Raw genomic sequence first — 16,445 nt, 5'->3', positions numbered from 1 at the left:
TGAGGCTGACTTGTTTACGAAAGGCTTTGTCAGTGAACACACGATTCTAGCAGCAGCTAGTGTTGGATGTCCATCCAACGGCCAACGTGCTTCTTTAATCTCTGATCTTCCTGCTCTAGCCACCTAAACTAGCGCCGGTGGGACTGCCTGCTCCCTCCTCTTGTGGCCCACTGTGAAGCCGCGCAGGCTTCCCCGGCCCACCCTACTCCCTCCGCTGGCCTGGCCGCACGCAATCAACTACCTCATTACTACGCGAAAAAATGATTCCTGCCATTGACATCTGGGGCACACCAGTTGGGAGGCTAACCTGTGGGCCTACTAAGTTGATGTGTAACGATTCTAGCAGTAGTAACCATTGGATTTGAATCAAACGGTCCTGCTGCTTCTTCAATCGCTGCTCTTCTTGCACCAGCCGCCCAAACCAGTGCCGGGGAGATCGCCTGCTCCTGCCTCCAGGGGCGGGCTGTGCTGCCGATGAGGCCTCATCGCCCCTACTACTCCCACCGCTAGTGTCGGAGTAATGGGCCACGGGTAGGCTAACCCGAGCCCCTGAACCTTTCAAGACATCGGGGCAGGCTGCGCCCCTCAAGACCCCAGGACGAAGAGCCGCCTTCTGAGAAGTCGGCGGCAAGGCAACCGACTACCCACTCACGGCCGAGTCCCGGGGACAACTTCAGGATGAGCCGACTCCTGACTGTCGACTTCCAGAGAAGCCGGCCTTGGGGAGTCGGCCCGCGACTCCAACAAACCCCATGCCCTCGTCAGGAGGGACGGGACAGGGAGTGGCTAAGTAAAGCCCACTCCCACCGCTTTCCAGAGGCAGGCATGGCCACAGTACGCCGTACACGTGGAGATCTCCGTCCGACGCGGCACTGTTGCCATGCCGGCCCTGACATCAGCACCACTGGGCAGAATCCTGCACCCACGACGGCTTGTCCGTACAACCCTAGGGCGGCGGGCCCCACCAGTCAGCAGGAGTCCAGAAGACGGCGAGAGCGTCACCAGTCGGACCCGTTGGGAGTCGGCCCCCAAGAGTCGGCCAGCCCCTCCCCCGGGGCCCATGCGCCATTAACCAGATATGACGGGGAGTGGCAATAGTGATCGCCCGCCAGCTGATAGACATGACTGATGATGAGCACCTCTGTGACAGTGCTTCCGTCGCTCTCCACGCGATGGAGCAGCTCGTCGTAGACCACCACATTGGTGGGGAACGCGTCGAGCGACGCGGTGTCGGAGTCGACCAGCATCGGGTCGGTGGAGCCTACAGACTCCAAGTCCATGGCAGGCTCACCGGTGACGTGGAGTTGGTCAAGGAGGCCCATGAGGAGGCTCTCGGGGCCGCCCATGCCTGCGTCCGATGTAGGCTCGTCGGAGAGGCGAACCTTGCCGCCAAGACCAGCGAGGCAGCTGGCTGCGCAGGCCATCTCAGCGCCGTGCAGCGCATCGGCGCAAACTCTGTCTAGCGTGCCGGGCTGGCTACGCTCGCCAGGGAGGAAAAGGGTTCCCGTCTAGAACAGGTCTCCGGACGACAGTGCACCAGGCCGCACGGTGAAGAAGCACGTCAAGACGGTGTCGATCTGCTGGAAGAGGGCTGGCTGTTGGCACTCAGCCGGTCCAGCATCTAACAGCAGAGCCTGCGCTGATACTACAACAGGAAGATCAGGCCGAGATCTTTCCAAGAGGGCGACCTTGTGCTCCGACTGATCCAGCGAACAGCCGGCCAGCACAAGCTGTCGGCGCCTTGGGAAGGCCCCTTCATCATCAGCAAAGTGCTGGGCAACGACTCCGACTACCTGATCGACGCTTAGAAGCCTCAAGCACGCAAGAGGGACGACTCCGACAAAGAGACAGAGCGGCCATGGAATGCAAATCTCCTCCGAAGATTTTACAGTTGATGTAGTATGTACCACGCTACCTTTTGTATTAAAGTACCAAGACTTCGGGCCCCCGAGACGAGCTCGAGGAATTCCCTCTTTTATCTATATGATAAGAATTATGCCTACAAGTATGTTACTCTTTGTTATGCCGCTTGGCACCGGGTTTGACTAGTCGGCCCGGGGACTTGCCGCCCCGCGCTATCAAATGCTTCCTGCAGCCGGACAAGTAGTGTCTGGCGCCTAAGCCATCTCCTGTCAGAAGCCGCAGCTCGGAGAGCGACTGTCCGGTGGGCAGGAGTAAGGTAGAATGGGCGTTCGCATGAAAAATGGCTAAGGACTCAAAGCATAAAACATAGCTTAAGCTGGCTTCCAGCCTTTTTTCGCAAACCGACTTTTGAGCAGTCGGCTCGCCGCCTTCTATTCAAATTGCTAAAAAACTCTAAAACGGCTAAGTACTTGCCTTCCCAAAAGTAGCCAAGCATTTGACCCAGCGGCAGTCCGCAGAGCGGCTGTCTGACTAGCAAGACGACAACTAAGGGAAGGCGGCAAAGGAAAAAGCCAAAGGAGCAATGAGCAGGAAAAGATAGAATTCGGATAAATATTTACATAACATAGGCCCTTGGCCGAATCTTTGAGCAGAAGTTCAAAATACACCCCGCAGGTGGAATTGTGCGAATTAACAAGTTCTTCAGAGACTACTAAAGCAGATAAAACAAAGATAAGGCGGCAGCCTAAGATGCGGCAGACAGATTCGGAGGGTCAGAGGAGATGGCGGTGTCAGGCGTTGGGGCGGCCGGCTTGGCAGTCTCGGCTTGATCGCCTCCAGCGGCAGTCGGCTCGGTCGCACGCGGCTCGTTGCTGGAGGCGCGGTCGAGCTGAGGCTGGCCATCCGCTCCGTCTTCTGGTGCCTCCGCCTCGCCTCCGTCCTCCGCCTCGCCTTCCTCCTCGACGCTGGAGCCGATCACCTCCGCCGAGTCCTCGCCATAGTCTGGGTTCATCCCAAACCACTCCGGCGATACCTCCTCGCCGTCTTCAGCCCGCCCGGGGATGAAGATGCTGGTGTCGGTGTACTCGGCGACCGCCGCGGCGCGCTTGACGAGGGCGTCTTCCACGACTGCCAGCTCCGGCTGGGCCTCTAGCCGGAGTGTGGCCAGCCGGTCTAGGTCCAACCCTGGATACCACGCCTTGATGAATACCAAGGCTCGGCGAGCTCCAGCCCAGGCCGAGGAACCTTTCCAGGCCTCAAGACGGCCAGCCGCGACCTCCAGCCAGTCGGCAGTCCGACTGGGGGTGCGCAGAGCCTGCATGTCTGGTCACAGGGCAGCGATCGACTGGGCGCCGACACATTGAAGCCGGCGCAGCATCCGGTAAGCCGACCGAAGGCGAGCCTCGATGCTCAGGAGCTTCTCATCAAGGGTTCAGGGGGCATCGGCGACGATCTCTGCGCCTTCCGCCCTCCGCCCTTCATGGTCAGCCTCGATGGCTTGGTTGGCGGCCTGCGAGTGGCCAGGGAAGAAGTCTGCCAAGACGAAAAGAATGAAGAAGCAAGTCAAAAATCAGGAGTCGGCTCGACCTATATTCGGCAGCTCAAAGAAAGAAAGTAAAGAAACTCACCATCAACGATGTCCTCAATCTCGTGGAACCCGGAGGCCACCAATGCCTCCTTGTCAGACCAGGAGGAGCGCTCGCTTGCGAACTCGGACAGGAGGGCGGTCTCCGTTTCTTCCGCCTCCTTCTGCGTCTTCTTCAGCAGCTCCGTCTGCTCTGCCAATTGTGCGGCCAGCAGATCGCGCTCTGCGGCGAGCTTGCTGCACTCCTCCCCCTTGGCGTGCAACTCGGAGTTGGCTTCGCTCAACTGCTGTTGAAGAGCGGCGTTGGCCTCTGAAGAGAAAGAAGAAAGAAGGTGTTAAGTCATCAACAAAGAAGGTCGCTGGGAGATCCGGCCCGACTACTCAGCAGTCGGCCCGAATCTCGGGGACTACAGCCCGCGGGTGCGCCAGCGCGCCCCTACATAGAAGAAAAAGGACTCACTCCAGATCTCCGACAAATCAGCGGTCCGCTTGCCCAGCTCTTCAACGTTGCGGTTGAAGGCAGTGACACGGAGGTTGTGATAGTCCTGCGACAAGTATTTCAGACAAAAGTTAGTACCCAGAACTCACCAATTGGTGTTCCGGGCCGCCTGCTCAGCAGCCGGCCCAAAACTCGAGAACTACACCCAGTGGGTGTGCTGGCGCCCCCCCCACACAGAGAGGAACAAGAAAAGAAGGACAAAAGAGAAAGCATACCCGGACGGCTGCCCGCGACCCTAGGTACGCCTTGGTGCAGTTCTGGATGGCGTCGCCCTCAGCTCGCAGCTTTGTCTGGACGTCCAGAAGCGCCTAGTTCAACGGGACCGTGCCGCCTCCTCGCACGCACCCAATGGGTGTGGCGCTCATCGCTTCGGCATCCGGGATCGCCGAGCTGGCGGTGCCGGTCTCCAAGGTGCGTGGCGCCGAAGTCGCCTTCTCAAGACGGCAGCGTGTTGGCGAGCCGACTTGAAGGAGTAGCCTCGCCACGGCCTCGTCTTCAGTTGGCGGCACCGGCGGGTCTGCCGGCTGTTTGCCTTGCGCGCTCCCAGACGGCGGTGGAGGTGGCGGCGGAATGATCATGTCCGGCATGGAGGTGTCTCCACCTTCCCTCTCCATGATGGGGTTCTCGCCGTCGACTTCCCCAGTCTGCCCCGTGAACTCCGGAGGCGGCGGCGCAGAGTTTAGCAGGGTGACGAACACCGCTGATTGGCGGTGCGCGGCCTCCTCAGCTTGCCGCCTCGCCGCGATAACAGCTTCGGCCTCCGCCAGCTTCTTCTCGGCGGAGGCTGCCGCCTTCTCGGCCTCCACCTTCTCCAGGCGGGAGGCCTCTTCCTCGTTGCGCTTCTTCTACGCGTTCCGCTCCGTCGCCTCCCAGAGGTCGGCGGCGGGGTCAATCCGCCGAGTGGTGGCGGACGTCTCCACCGACCCCATAACGGAGGCGGTGATGACCCTCTCAAGAGTGAGGGGAGCCCTAAAGCGAGGGAAGCAAGTAAGGACTCGGACAAAAGCCACAAAGAAGGAATAAAGGCGTTAAGATGGAATACTCACGCGGAGACCAGTGGCGGCTTCTTTTCTTCCTTGCGGAAGCGGATGGCCTTCGCGGCCGCCTCGTCCCGCTTGGTCGCCACAGCTGAACTCTTGGGCTTCTTTGGCCGACTGCCAAACAAGGTCGGCACGGCCCTGCGTTTCTTCCCGCCGCCTGGAGCGCCCAGCGTGGCAGAAGAGCCCGCGCCGGGATGGCTGACTCCTGGCCGGTGGCGGGGGGCGACCTCCTCATCATCATCAGGCCAGTCCTCTGGACTAGCCCCGGGCCGCGGGCTGCCTCCTCCCTCGTCGTCGTCTTCCAAAGCCGCCGCCCCCAGACCGGGGTCGTCGACGTCGCTCTCCGCCCGGTCAGCGTGGAACTCGCGGGCCGGCCCCGCGGTGCTGGCTGATGGATGGAGGAGGGGATTCTGACCAAAGCCGACTGGTCAGGTCAGACAAGACAAACTCGGCAAGAAAGAAGACAATTCAAAGAAAGAAGGAAAAAGGCAACTCACTATGGGCGGGGGGTTGGCGCGAGAGTACGGCTCCTTGCCAAACTGCCAATCCTCCAGGAGCTTGCTGTCCGAGAGGTAGTTCACCATGTAGGCCACCTCCCCGTGAGGCATGTCCTTGGTGCACATCCGACTCAGGTCACGGTGCCCGCTCATTTGGCATATCAAGTGGGGGCGACCTTGGAGCGGGAGAACTCGGCACGCCACGAAGGCGGCCAGCAGATCTGGACCAGTCAAGCCCTCCGACTGCGTCAGCACTCGGAGTCGCGTGACAGCGCCGGCTCCCGCAAGCGTCAGCGACTTGGCCCGATACGACCAGTTGGGCAGCCTCCTAGCCGGCGGGCCGGCTGCGAAAGCCACCAAATTAACCCAATCGCCCTTTGCCAAGACGCTCTTCACGTAGATGTACGATCGCTGCCACATCTTCACCGACTTTATCAGCTTGATGGTGGGGAAGGGGTTGTCGGCCCCCGACCTCCGGACGGCGATGAATGCGCCGCACTGAGCCGGCACGCATGCGGCCTGGCTGCCGAGCTTGGAGTAGAAGAACTCCCCCCAGAGCTCGATGGTGGGGAGGACTCCGAGCAAGCCTTCCCACAGGGCAACAAAAGCGGACAGTAGCACCACCATGTTGGGCGTGAGGTGGGGCTACTAGAGGCCATAGAACTCCAGAAAGGAGCGGAAGAAGCTGCTCGCCGGCAGCCCCAGGCCGAGCAGGCAGTGCGAGCGGAAGATAACCCGCTCGCCCTCCTCCGGCGCCGGAGAGATCTCCCCCCTCGGCGCAAGGCGTACCCGCACGTAATCCTCGCCAGGGAGCCGACGAGTCTTGCGGAGGAACACGATGTGGTCATCGTGGACCTCCGAGCCATCCCAGGTGCCGGAATGCAGCGAGGGAGGCGCGGCGGTGGAGGAAGAGCTCATCGTGAGCGGATTGCCGCGGCATTCGGCAAAGCTTGGGCGCGCGGCGGTGCGAGGAAGAAGAAGAAGAAGAGCAAGGAGTAGCGTGGAGGAGGGGCGTGCATGCTCTACCGCGCCCCCCTCCTCCCCCTACTTGTAGCCTCATGGGCTGCGAAGCCGAGGGGGCGGTCGTGGGATTTACTGTGCCCACGACCCCCACGTTTCCACGCCAAAGTTACTGTGCGCAGTAACTTCACGGGAATCCCAACCGTCCGCCCGGGCCGCAGCGGATCCGCTCGTGCGCCTAGGCGCGGTAATGGCGGATCCCGCCTGTGGGCCTGTCCCGTCACACGCGTGGGCAGGCAGATTGGCCCGGCCGCGTGTTGCCACGTGACAGGCCCGGAATGGGCGGCGGCCTGGAAGCTTAGCCAGCACGCTACTTGGATCCCGCCGCGGCGTTCGAAATATTGTACAAGTCAGAGTTGAGCGAGTCCGACTGCTTCTAGTCAGCCTGACAGAAGTCAAGCAAGATCCCTGTCTCGGGCACCCGGAAAGAGAAACTGCTGAGGCTCCTAGGCCGATCGTCCGCGGCACCTCATCAGCTTCGGGCACTACTGTCGGAGTAATGGGCCACGGGTAGGCTAACCCGAGCCCCTGAACCTTTCAAGACATCAGGGCACGCTGCACCCCTCAAGACCCCAGGACGAAGAGCCGCCTTCTGAGAAGTTGGCGGCAAGGTAACCGACTGCCCACTCACGGCCGAGTCCCAGGGACGACTTCAGGATGAGCCGACTCCTGACTGACGACTTCCAGAGAAGCTGGCCTTGGGGAGTCGGCCCGCGACTCCAACAAACCCCATGCCCTCGTCGGGAGGGACGGGACAGGGAGTGGCTATAGTAAAGCCCACTCCCACCCCTTTCCAGAGGCAGGCATGGCCACAGTACGCCGTACCCACGGAGATCTCTGCCCGGCGCGGCACTGTTGCCATGCCGGCCCTGACATCAGCACAAGTGGGCGGAATCTTGCACCCACGACGGCTTGTCTGTACGACCCTAGGGCGGCGGGCCCCACCAGTCAGCGGGAGTCCAGAAGACAGCGAGAGCATCACCAGTCGGACCCGTTGGGAGTCGGCCCCCGAGAGTCGGCCAGCCCCTCCCCCGGGGCCCACGCGCCATTAACCAGATATGACAGGGAGTGGCAATAGTGATCGCCCGCCAGGCGGCGGGGCTATTGCCACGACCCCATGACCAAGCCCGCGTCATTAGAAGCACGACTACAGTAATCAGCAGCCAGCAAGACCCGCCAGCGGCGGACACGGCCTGTCGGTGCCGTACCAGACCAGTCGGCGGGCCCGCCCGTTGGCGGGCCCCAGCAGTCGGCGAAGAAGACGGAGGCCAGAGAAACTGATGGCTGGGCCCGCACCCGGCCAGATTACCATTGTACCCCTGGGGGGTAGGCCTATATAAACCCCCCCAGGGCACCCATGCAAAGGGTTCGAATCCATTAGCACTAGACCAGATCATATAGGAAGGAGAAAGCTAGCCTAGCCTTCTCCTACCTCCAGGAAACAGCTCAAGGAGCAACCATGTACACACTTTGCCACAGTGATCGTGCGGAGACCCCGCAGAGCAGCAGTAGGGGTATTATCTCCCCGGAGTGCCCCGAAGCTGGGTAAGATTCGCCGGCGTGCATGCCTTCGCCTTATCCCGTTTCCAGGCACCGGCGACGTTCTACTCGCCCCTAACATGATAAGCCATCCCTTGGCATATGTCGCACCCAACCCCCTACAGCTAGCCAGGTCCTGCGGCGACGGCAGCATCACACCGCAGCAGAACCAGTGAACCCTCCTACTCCTCTCCGCATGCACATCCACTGCCGCGTCTTCCTCGGCTCCGCGTCATCCCCTTCCTAGGCCTCGCCGTCGTCCACCGCCTTGGTGCTCTCGGCGCGGCGTGGTCAACGTGGTCAACTACATTCCATCGGAAGAGTACTGTACATGGAGAGGCTGACAGCTGGGTCCACGGCCACAACCCAGATTTTTTTTGATTTGCGAAGTAAGTCGCTTTGTCAGGCCTGTTGGGCTGCAAATCTTTTAAGACTAGGAGGAGAGCTTTCATTCGGTTGGCCGAGAAAATGGCCCATCAGTAATGAGAAATAGGCTGTACATTTTTAAAACACATCAAACCGGCAATTAGTTTCAAATATCTTTTTTTCATTTCGAGATTTGAAATTACATTAATTTTTATGCGTGGAGAATTTGTTGGATTTTATATTGATATACATTTATTTTTAAAATCAGTTTGAATGTGAGTTGAAATTTCGGGATTAAAAACAGTTCGAACCGCACCGAAATATGCAAAATTTCGTATATTTTTTTAACCGTGGCCACAATATGGGTTGTAATGCTAACAAAAAGAATATGGGCTCCAAAAAACCCTTAATAATTAGCAAATGGGCTGTAAATTATTAGAAATAATGGCAGATGGGCTGTATGCTGTTTCTCACAGATTTGAGGCTTTGCTAAAAAAAGGTTGACGCACAAGCAGTGACTGTTGGATGGCCATCCAACGGCCGTCGTGCTTCTTTAATCTCTGCTCTTCCTGCTCCAGCCGCTCAAACAGGCGCCGGCGGGACTGCCTGCTCCCTCCTCAACGCGGCCGGCTCTGCTGCCGCGCAGGCCTCACCACCCAACTGTACTCCCATCGCTGGCCTAGCCATCCCTCTACTCACCCACACCTGCTGTCGGCGTCAAAACCGGCGGATCTCGGGTAGGGGTCCCGAACTGTGCGTCTCGGCCGGATGGTAACAGGAGGCAGGGGACACAATGTTTTACCTAGGTTCGGGCCCTCTTGATGGAGGTAAAACCCTACGTCTTGCTTGATTAATATTGATGATATGGGTAGTACAAGAGTAGATCTACCATGAGATCAGAGAGGCTAAACCCTAGAAGCTAGCCTATGGTATGATTGTTGTTCCTACGGACTAAAACCCCCAAGGTTATATAGATACCGAAGAGGGCTAGGGTTACACAGAGTCGGTTACAATGGTAGGAGATCTACATATCCGCATCGCCAAGTTTGACTTCCACGTCAAGGAAAGTCCCTTCCGGACACAGGACGAAGTCTTCAATCTTCTATCTTCATAGTCCAGGAGTCCGGCCGAAGGTATAGTCCGGCTATTCGGACACCCCCTAATCCGGGACTCCCTCAGTAGCCCCTGAACCAGGCTTCAATGACGACAAGTCCGGCGCGCAGATTATCTTCAGCATTGCAAGGCGGGTTCCTCCTCCAAGTACTTCATAGAAGATTTTGAACACAAAGGTAATGTCCGACTCTTCAAAATAAGTTTCCACATATTGCCATAGAGAGAATAATATTTACACAAATCTAATCTTCTGACATATTCCGTAGCGCGACATTACACCACGGCCAAGTTTCTATTCGAATCGTTTTACTGTCCCACCTCAGCGCGTTTAGCGAGGTGGTTTCCTTGGCACGTCTTGTCAAAGCAGAGATCGTGTCCCCTTATTCCGGGATTCTCATCAATATGGGTGTGGGTAAACCAACCGCGCCATTGATTACGGCGCTTGGGAGATAAGCGAGTTTTACCAGGCTGGTGGGGGCGCATAGTCGCGTCCACCATATAAGGGGATAAGGATCCACCTTTTCATCCACGCCTTCTTCCTCCTTTGCCTATCCATTTCCGCGCACTCGAGCTCCAGCACCCAAGTATGCACACCCCACCTCAACATTCTCCAGTCATGTCCGGAGCGGGAGGCAAGTGGATGGTCTCCTCCGTCACGGAGGGAAACATCAAAAACCTGAGGAAGGCCGGATACTTGTCTAACGACATTGCGCACCGACTTCCCGAAGAGGGGAAGCTCATCCCCACCCCTAGGACCCATGAGTGGGTGGTGTTCCTCCCCCATTTCCTCTGCGGACTGGGCTTCCCTCTCCACCCATTTGTCCGGGGGCTCATGTTCTACTATGGCCTGGATTTCCATGATCTGGCCCCAAACTTTGTCCTCAACATCTCGGCGTTTATCGTCGTGTGCGAGGCCTTCCTCCGCATCTGCCCCCATTTTGGCCTATGGCTCAAGCCTTTCAATGTCAAGCCGAAGGTGGTGAGCGACACCCAGGCGGAGTGCGGAGGCGCCATGGTGGGCAAGATGCCCAATGTCCTATGGCTCGAGGGCTCCTTCGTGGAGACCCTAAAGGGGTGGCAATCGGGGTGGTTTTACATCACCGAGCCGCGCGACCCTGAATGGGTTACAGCCCCCGAGTTCCGATCTGGACCCCCTACACGGCTCACCAAACATGCGTCCAAACCCTGGTGGACAAGAAGCTCAAACTTGTAGTCCAGGTTATGCTCGTCTGCTGGATCCTCCCGTGTCAACAACGGGCTTTCAACCTGTGGGAGTTCGACCCGGCGCAGCACCGAACTCTGAGCAGGCTCTTCGACACGACATATGAAGATGCCTAGAAGGTGCTTTTCAAGGGCGCCGAGGCCCCCGCATCCGCTACCGAGGATCGCGGATTCAGCACGCAGCGTCATGCTAGTGCGGTAAGCCGTTTTTACCTTTTACAGGGTATTAGTTTTTCATAGTTTGACTCCATGCGGGATCTAAGCCCCCTTACCTTTGACAGGTTTGGCAGGAGACGTCCAGACAGATCAACTGTCCGGCTCCTTTGCCCGAAGACCCAGCGGACGCTCGCTTGGCGAAGCTACTGGTTCCAGCACCCTATGTGGTGCCGGAGAAGAAGGCCAAGAAGAAGGCCACGGGGACTCGAAAGAGTGCTCGGCGCCAGGAGGTGTCTGATTCATCATCCGACGACTCCAAGGCGCACTCCTCCCATGAAGACGAGGAGGAGGAAGAAGAGACCTCTCCCCCTCCCGCTGGAGGAGGGAAGAAATGGAAGGACGCCCCAACTGGGGAGGCCGAAGGGTCCAAGAAGGGGAAAACCCTTCCTCCGGACTACTCCACGAATGCCGACGACGGCGAAGAGGAGTGGCTGCTCAGGGCCAAGCCCCTGGCGAAATCGTAAGTATTCGGATACCAGAGTGATTCATAGTATTCCTCCATTGCCTAACTTTCCCTGGATTCGTCGGATGTGAATTCACTTCCGATGGCTACCTCCCCCCACCCTACGGACGACGCCGAGGTGCTGTCCCAACAGGTTCCAAGCCAGGAGGAGGTGGTCCTGGAGGCGCCCCAAGGCGACCTCCCAGACTCCAGGCGCAAAGGGGATAAAACCCCCAAGGGCTCCGAGTCCGGCCTTGAGCCAGACACCACGCCGGAACCTTCAACGGTTCTGGACTCCGGTAGGCAGCATCCTTCCAAGAGGACAAGCCTACCGAGCCGGCGACCTCCGTCCAAACGGAGGCACCGGACAATTTGCTGGAGGTTCTTAACGGCGCCTCCATCGACGAGGAGCACCGCACTATTATGAGTGCGGTGATCCAGAAGGTTCAGTCTGCCAAGATCGGACTGACTAAAGCCTGTGCCAGCCTTATAACAGGCTTTGAGGTAAGTGCAGAATATGTAAAAATATTACCGCATAGACAGTACCCCTGATGCTCTATTCGGCGTTCGGAAAGAAAAGACGAATAGAGGATCTAATAACATTCGCAGGAGTCTAACATAATCAAGTCAATATGCATATGCAGGCTTCGCTGTTGGCCTCAGCCGCACTGACTGCGGAGGTGGATACGCTGAAGCAAAACCTCGCGCGGTCCGAGAATGTGCTCGGCCATGCCAAGAGGCAACTCGAGGAGAAGGAAGGTAAGTAATACCTTGCGCAAGTATATAGAGAAGATGTGGTTGCAAAAAATGATAGGATCAACGTGCTATTATAAGGGGCCACGACCGAGGTGGCAACCCTTAAGCAAGCGCTGTCCGAGGCCGAAAACAGAGTGGCCGCGGAGCGCACAAAGAGAGGGAAGCAGGAGGCGCGGGTGGAGGAGGTGCAGAAAGAGCTCTAGGCTCTCATGAAAAAACACGAGAGTTTGGAGCTTGACTCAAAGACGCAAGCGTCCGAGCTTGCGGCAGCCCTCAAAAGCGCGAAGTCTGCCAAGGCCGAAGCCTAGAAAGCCCTCCAAGAAATTGAAGCGATGAAGAAGATAGCGGAGGGTAAGGCATTCATTATGCAAAGCAAGCACGTGAAAGTGAATTACTTGTTACTTACCCGAGTCCGGAGCTCTCCAGGAGCATTCGCAGATTTGCCCCGCAGTGCGTCTGATGCCGCCGCCTACTACCGAGCCGAGGAGGGGAGCTCGACGGAGAAGGTGTTCTGGTCTCAGTATGCTGAGGCCGGACACCTGGTGCCTTTGAGCGACCAGCTGAGGCAAATGTTCGAGCTCCACAAGGTGGCCGAACAGGCCATAAAGGGCTTCATAGTTCGGCTTTGGCCTGGGGAGGCTCTGCCTGGGAGCTACTTCGGGCTGGTGAGGCAGCTGGTGGATGCATGTCCACGGCTTGAAGTAATCAAGCACTCCGTCTGCATCGAAGGTGCCCGTAGGGCGCTTGCCCGTGCTAAAGTGCACTGGGGCAAGATGGATGCGGAGAAGCTAGTGAAGGACGGGCCGCCGCCGGGCAAGGAGCATCGCGTCCCGGAAGCGTATTATGAGGGCGTCCTGAAGGGTGCCCGCCTTATAGCGGATGAATGCTCCAAACATGTAATTTTTGAGTAAACTCGCATTTGTGATCATGTACGCTGAAAACTTGTTCATATGCACAAAGCAACGCTTTTGAATTTAAAATATTACCTTCTGTGCGGCCGTTTATCAAATTTGAGAGATGGCGAGTCGTCAGTTTCTGCCCCCATGCCACGAGTGCTGGGGTGTTCGGGATAAACATGAGCGCTCTTTTTCCTGTTCTTGGGTCCTTCGAGGGAGGCGCTCAACACAACGAACAAGGCAATCAGACTATAATGCATGAACACTCTCACTTAGCCATAGAATTCTATAATTTTAAATTTCGGCGAAGCCCCTAGTGTTCGGAAGACCGAGTTCGGGGCGCTATCCACGCCTAGGCCGGACAAAGCCGACTCCTCACTCTAAGCGGCATAAGTCTTTAGGGACTCGAAAACCTCTCGAACAGCGACCAGCTCTCGCCCCATCATGACGGTCAGTTTTAGCTTTCTCTACTGAGGTGCTTAGCCCAGCTCAACTGGGGCACAATCGCAGTAGTTCTCCTAGTGCTACCTTAGCCTATATAACGGAACATAAGGTACCAAAACATAGGAGTCGGGCAAACCCAACTATTGACCCAAGACATGATTCGGAGCCGATGCATATAATGCTATAAGTTCGGGGTGCCGCACTTGTGAAAGTGTTCGGACTTCTCACACCATATTGTGGGGTACCTAAGCCCCTCGCGTATTGGCCATACCAAAGTGTACGGGTGCAACATGTCATTAATGAACATATATTCGTAAAAAAGAGTAATGCAATAATAGACGGAAGCTAAGCATTGTTTATTTAAAAAAGCTGCGATCAAAGCAGAACAATACAAATAGTACGATAAGCAAACAATGGGACTATTTAATGTGTCCTTTCCAGGGGCAAGCTACGGAACGGTATATGAAACAGGTATACTGCTCATTATAGAGACCACCTTAGAGTTCCATAGTGTGGCGTAGCTTTCTGCTTCCTTGGTTGTATCGTTTGTGCAACAATTGTACTGCCGGACAAGCCTTCTGAAGAATGGAGTCTTGAAAATAAGAGAAAATTAAGAAATCAGCAGCCCTAATGCGGTTTAAGCCGCGATTCACTGGTTTCGCGCAACACTGGTTACGCAAGTTCGCGAGGGCTGGGGTTGGGGCCGCATTGCTACGCTTGCTCGGAACGTGCCAGGCGGTCTTGTTGTAGGTTACACCAGGCGCACTTGACGGTGTCCAAACGTTTAATGGCCGAACTGGAGACTTGCCTTGAGAGGCTGCTTTGTACTTCCGCTGCGATAGCCGCCTTATGCTCCTCCGTTCGGAGATAGCATTTGGTGTTTCCATTGACCGTGATGACTCCTCGAGGGCCTGGCATCTTGAGCTTGAGGTATGCATAGTGCGGCACCGCATTGAATTTAGCAAATGTGGTTCTCCCAAGTAGTGCGTGATAACCTCTGCGGAACGGGACTATGTCGAAGATTAACTCCTCGCTTCGGAAATTATCCGGAGATCCGAAGACCACTTCAAGTGTAACCGAGCCTGTACAGTTGGCCTCTACACCTGGTATGACACCTTTAAAGGTCGTTTTAGTGGGTTTAATCCTCGAGGGATCGATGCCCATTTTCCGCACTGTATCCTGGTAAAGCAGGTTCAGGCTGCTGCCGCCGTCCATAAGGACTCTAGTGAGGTGAAATCCGTCAATAATTGGGTCTAGAACCAATGCGGCGAATCCGCCATGACGGATGCTAGTGGGGTGGTCCCTTCGATCAAAAGTGATCGGGCAGGAAGACCATGGTTGAACTTTGGGGCGACTGGCTCCATCGCGTATACGTCCCTTAGCGCACACTTCCGCTCCCTCTTGGGGACGTGGGTTGCGTGTATCATGTTCACCATTCGCACTTGTGGGGGAAAACCTTTTTGTCCATTGTTGTTCGGCGGCCGGGGCTGCTCCTCGTCATCTCTATGCAGCCCCTTGTCTCTGCTTTCGGCATTTAACTTGTCTGCCTGCTTGAACACCCAACAATCCCTGTTGGTGTGATTGGCTGGTTTTTCGGTGGTGCCATGTATCTGGCATGAGCAGTCGAGTATTCGGTCCAAACTGGACGGGCCCGGAGTATTTCTTTTGAATGGCTTTTTCCGCTGACCGGGTTTAGAGCCTCTGAATCCGGCATTAACTGCCGTATCCTCAGCATTGTCGCCGTTAATGCGGCGCTTTTGCTTGTTACGACGCGACCTGCCACTACTGTCCTTGGTATCCGAATTACCAGGGCTCTTGGTCATGTTATTGTTGCAAGCTAGCCAGCTGTCTTCTCCTGCGCAAAAGCGGGTCATAAGTGTCATGAGGGCTGCCATAGATTTCCGCTTTTCCTGTCCTAGGTGCCGTGCAAGCCACTCGTCGCGGATGTTATGCTTGAAGGCTGCTAGGTCCTCTGTGTCCGGACAGTCAACGATTTGATTTTTCTTGGTTAGGAACCGTGTCCAGAATTTTCTGGCCGATTCCTCTCGCTGCTGAATTATGTGTCTTAGGTCATCGGCTTCTGGTGGTCGCACATAACTCCCTGGAAATTGTCGAGGAATGCAGCTTCCAGGTCCTCCCAACAACCAATTGATTCTGCTGGTAAGCTGTTAAGCCAATGCCGAGCTGGTCCTTTAAGCTTGAGTGGGAGGTATTTGATGGCGTGTAGGTCATCACCGTGGGCTATGTGGATATGAAGGAGATAGTCCTCGATCCATACCGCAGGATCTGTTGTGCCATCGTATGATTCGATGTTCACGGGTTTGAAACCCTCGGGGATTTGATGATCCATTACTTCATCTGTGAAGCATAGTGGGTGTGCGGCGCCTCTGTATTGGGCTATATCACGATGCAGCTCAAACGAGCTTTGTCTACTGTGTTCGGCCTAGCAAGATTTACTGTATCCGGCGTGACGAGTACCGTCTCCTGCCGTGGGGTGCCCACGCGATCCGTAGATCGATCATGTTTGCCTTGCCTTGTCCTCCAATATATCTCGCAGGTCTGGCGTATTTTCCCGTGCCTTTGTATTTTTTGAGCGGCGCCGGGGTGCGGCTTGAGTGGAGGGCCGAGAGGCTTCTCTGTCACGGCCATGGGGTGGCCGGTCAGCCACATCATGCGCTGGTGAGGTAGGTTTAGGTGCTTCCTCCTCTAATTGGGGTAGCAACCTGTGCTTTCGGTAGCTCTTGGAGGGGCGTTCGAGTTCATACTCTTCGGCCGCAAGGACTTCGGTCCATCTGTCGGCTAGCAAATCTTGATCAGCTCTAAGCTGTTGCTGTTTTTTCTTGAGGCTGCTCGCCGTGGCCATAAGCATGCGTTTTAAACTCTCTTGTTCGACGGGATCCTCCGGCACGACAAATTCTCTGTCTGCCGCTCTCTCATGAGGGCTGGCT

This window comes from Triticum aestivum, chromosome 2A (assembly GCF_018294505.1).
Source record: "Triticum aestivum cultivar Chinese Spring chromosome 2A, IWGSC CS RefSeq v2.1, whole genome shotgun sequence".
Taxonomy (NCBI): Eukaryota; Viridiplantae; Streptophyta; class Magnoliopsida; order Poales; family Poaceae; genus Triticum; species Triticum aestivum.
The sequence above is the reverse complement of the archived record's forward strand: the minus strand, read 5'-3'. Positions refer to the sequence as shown.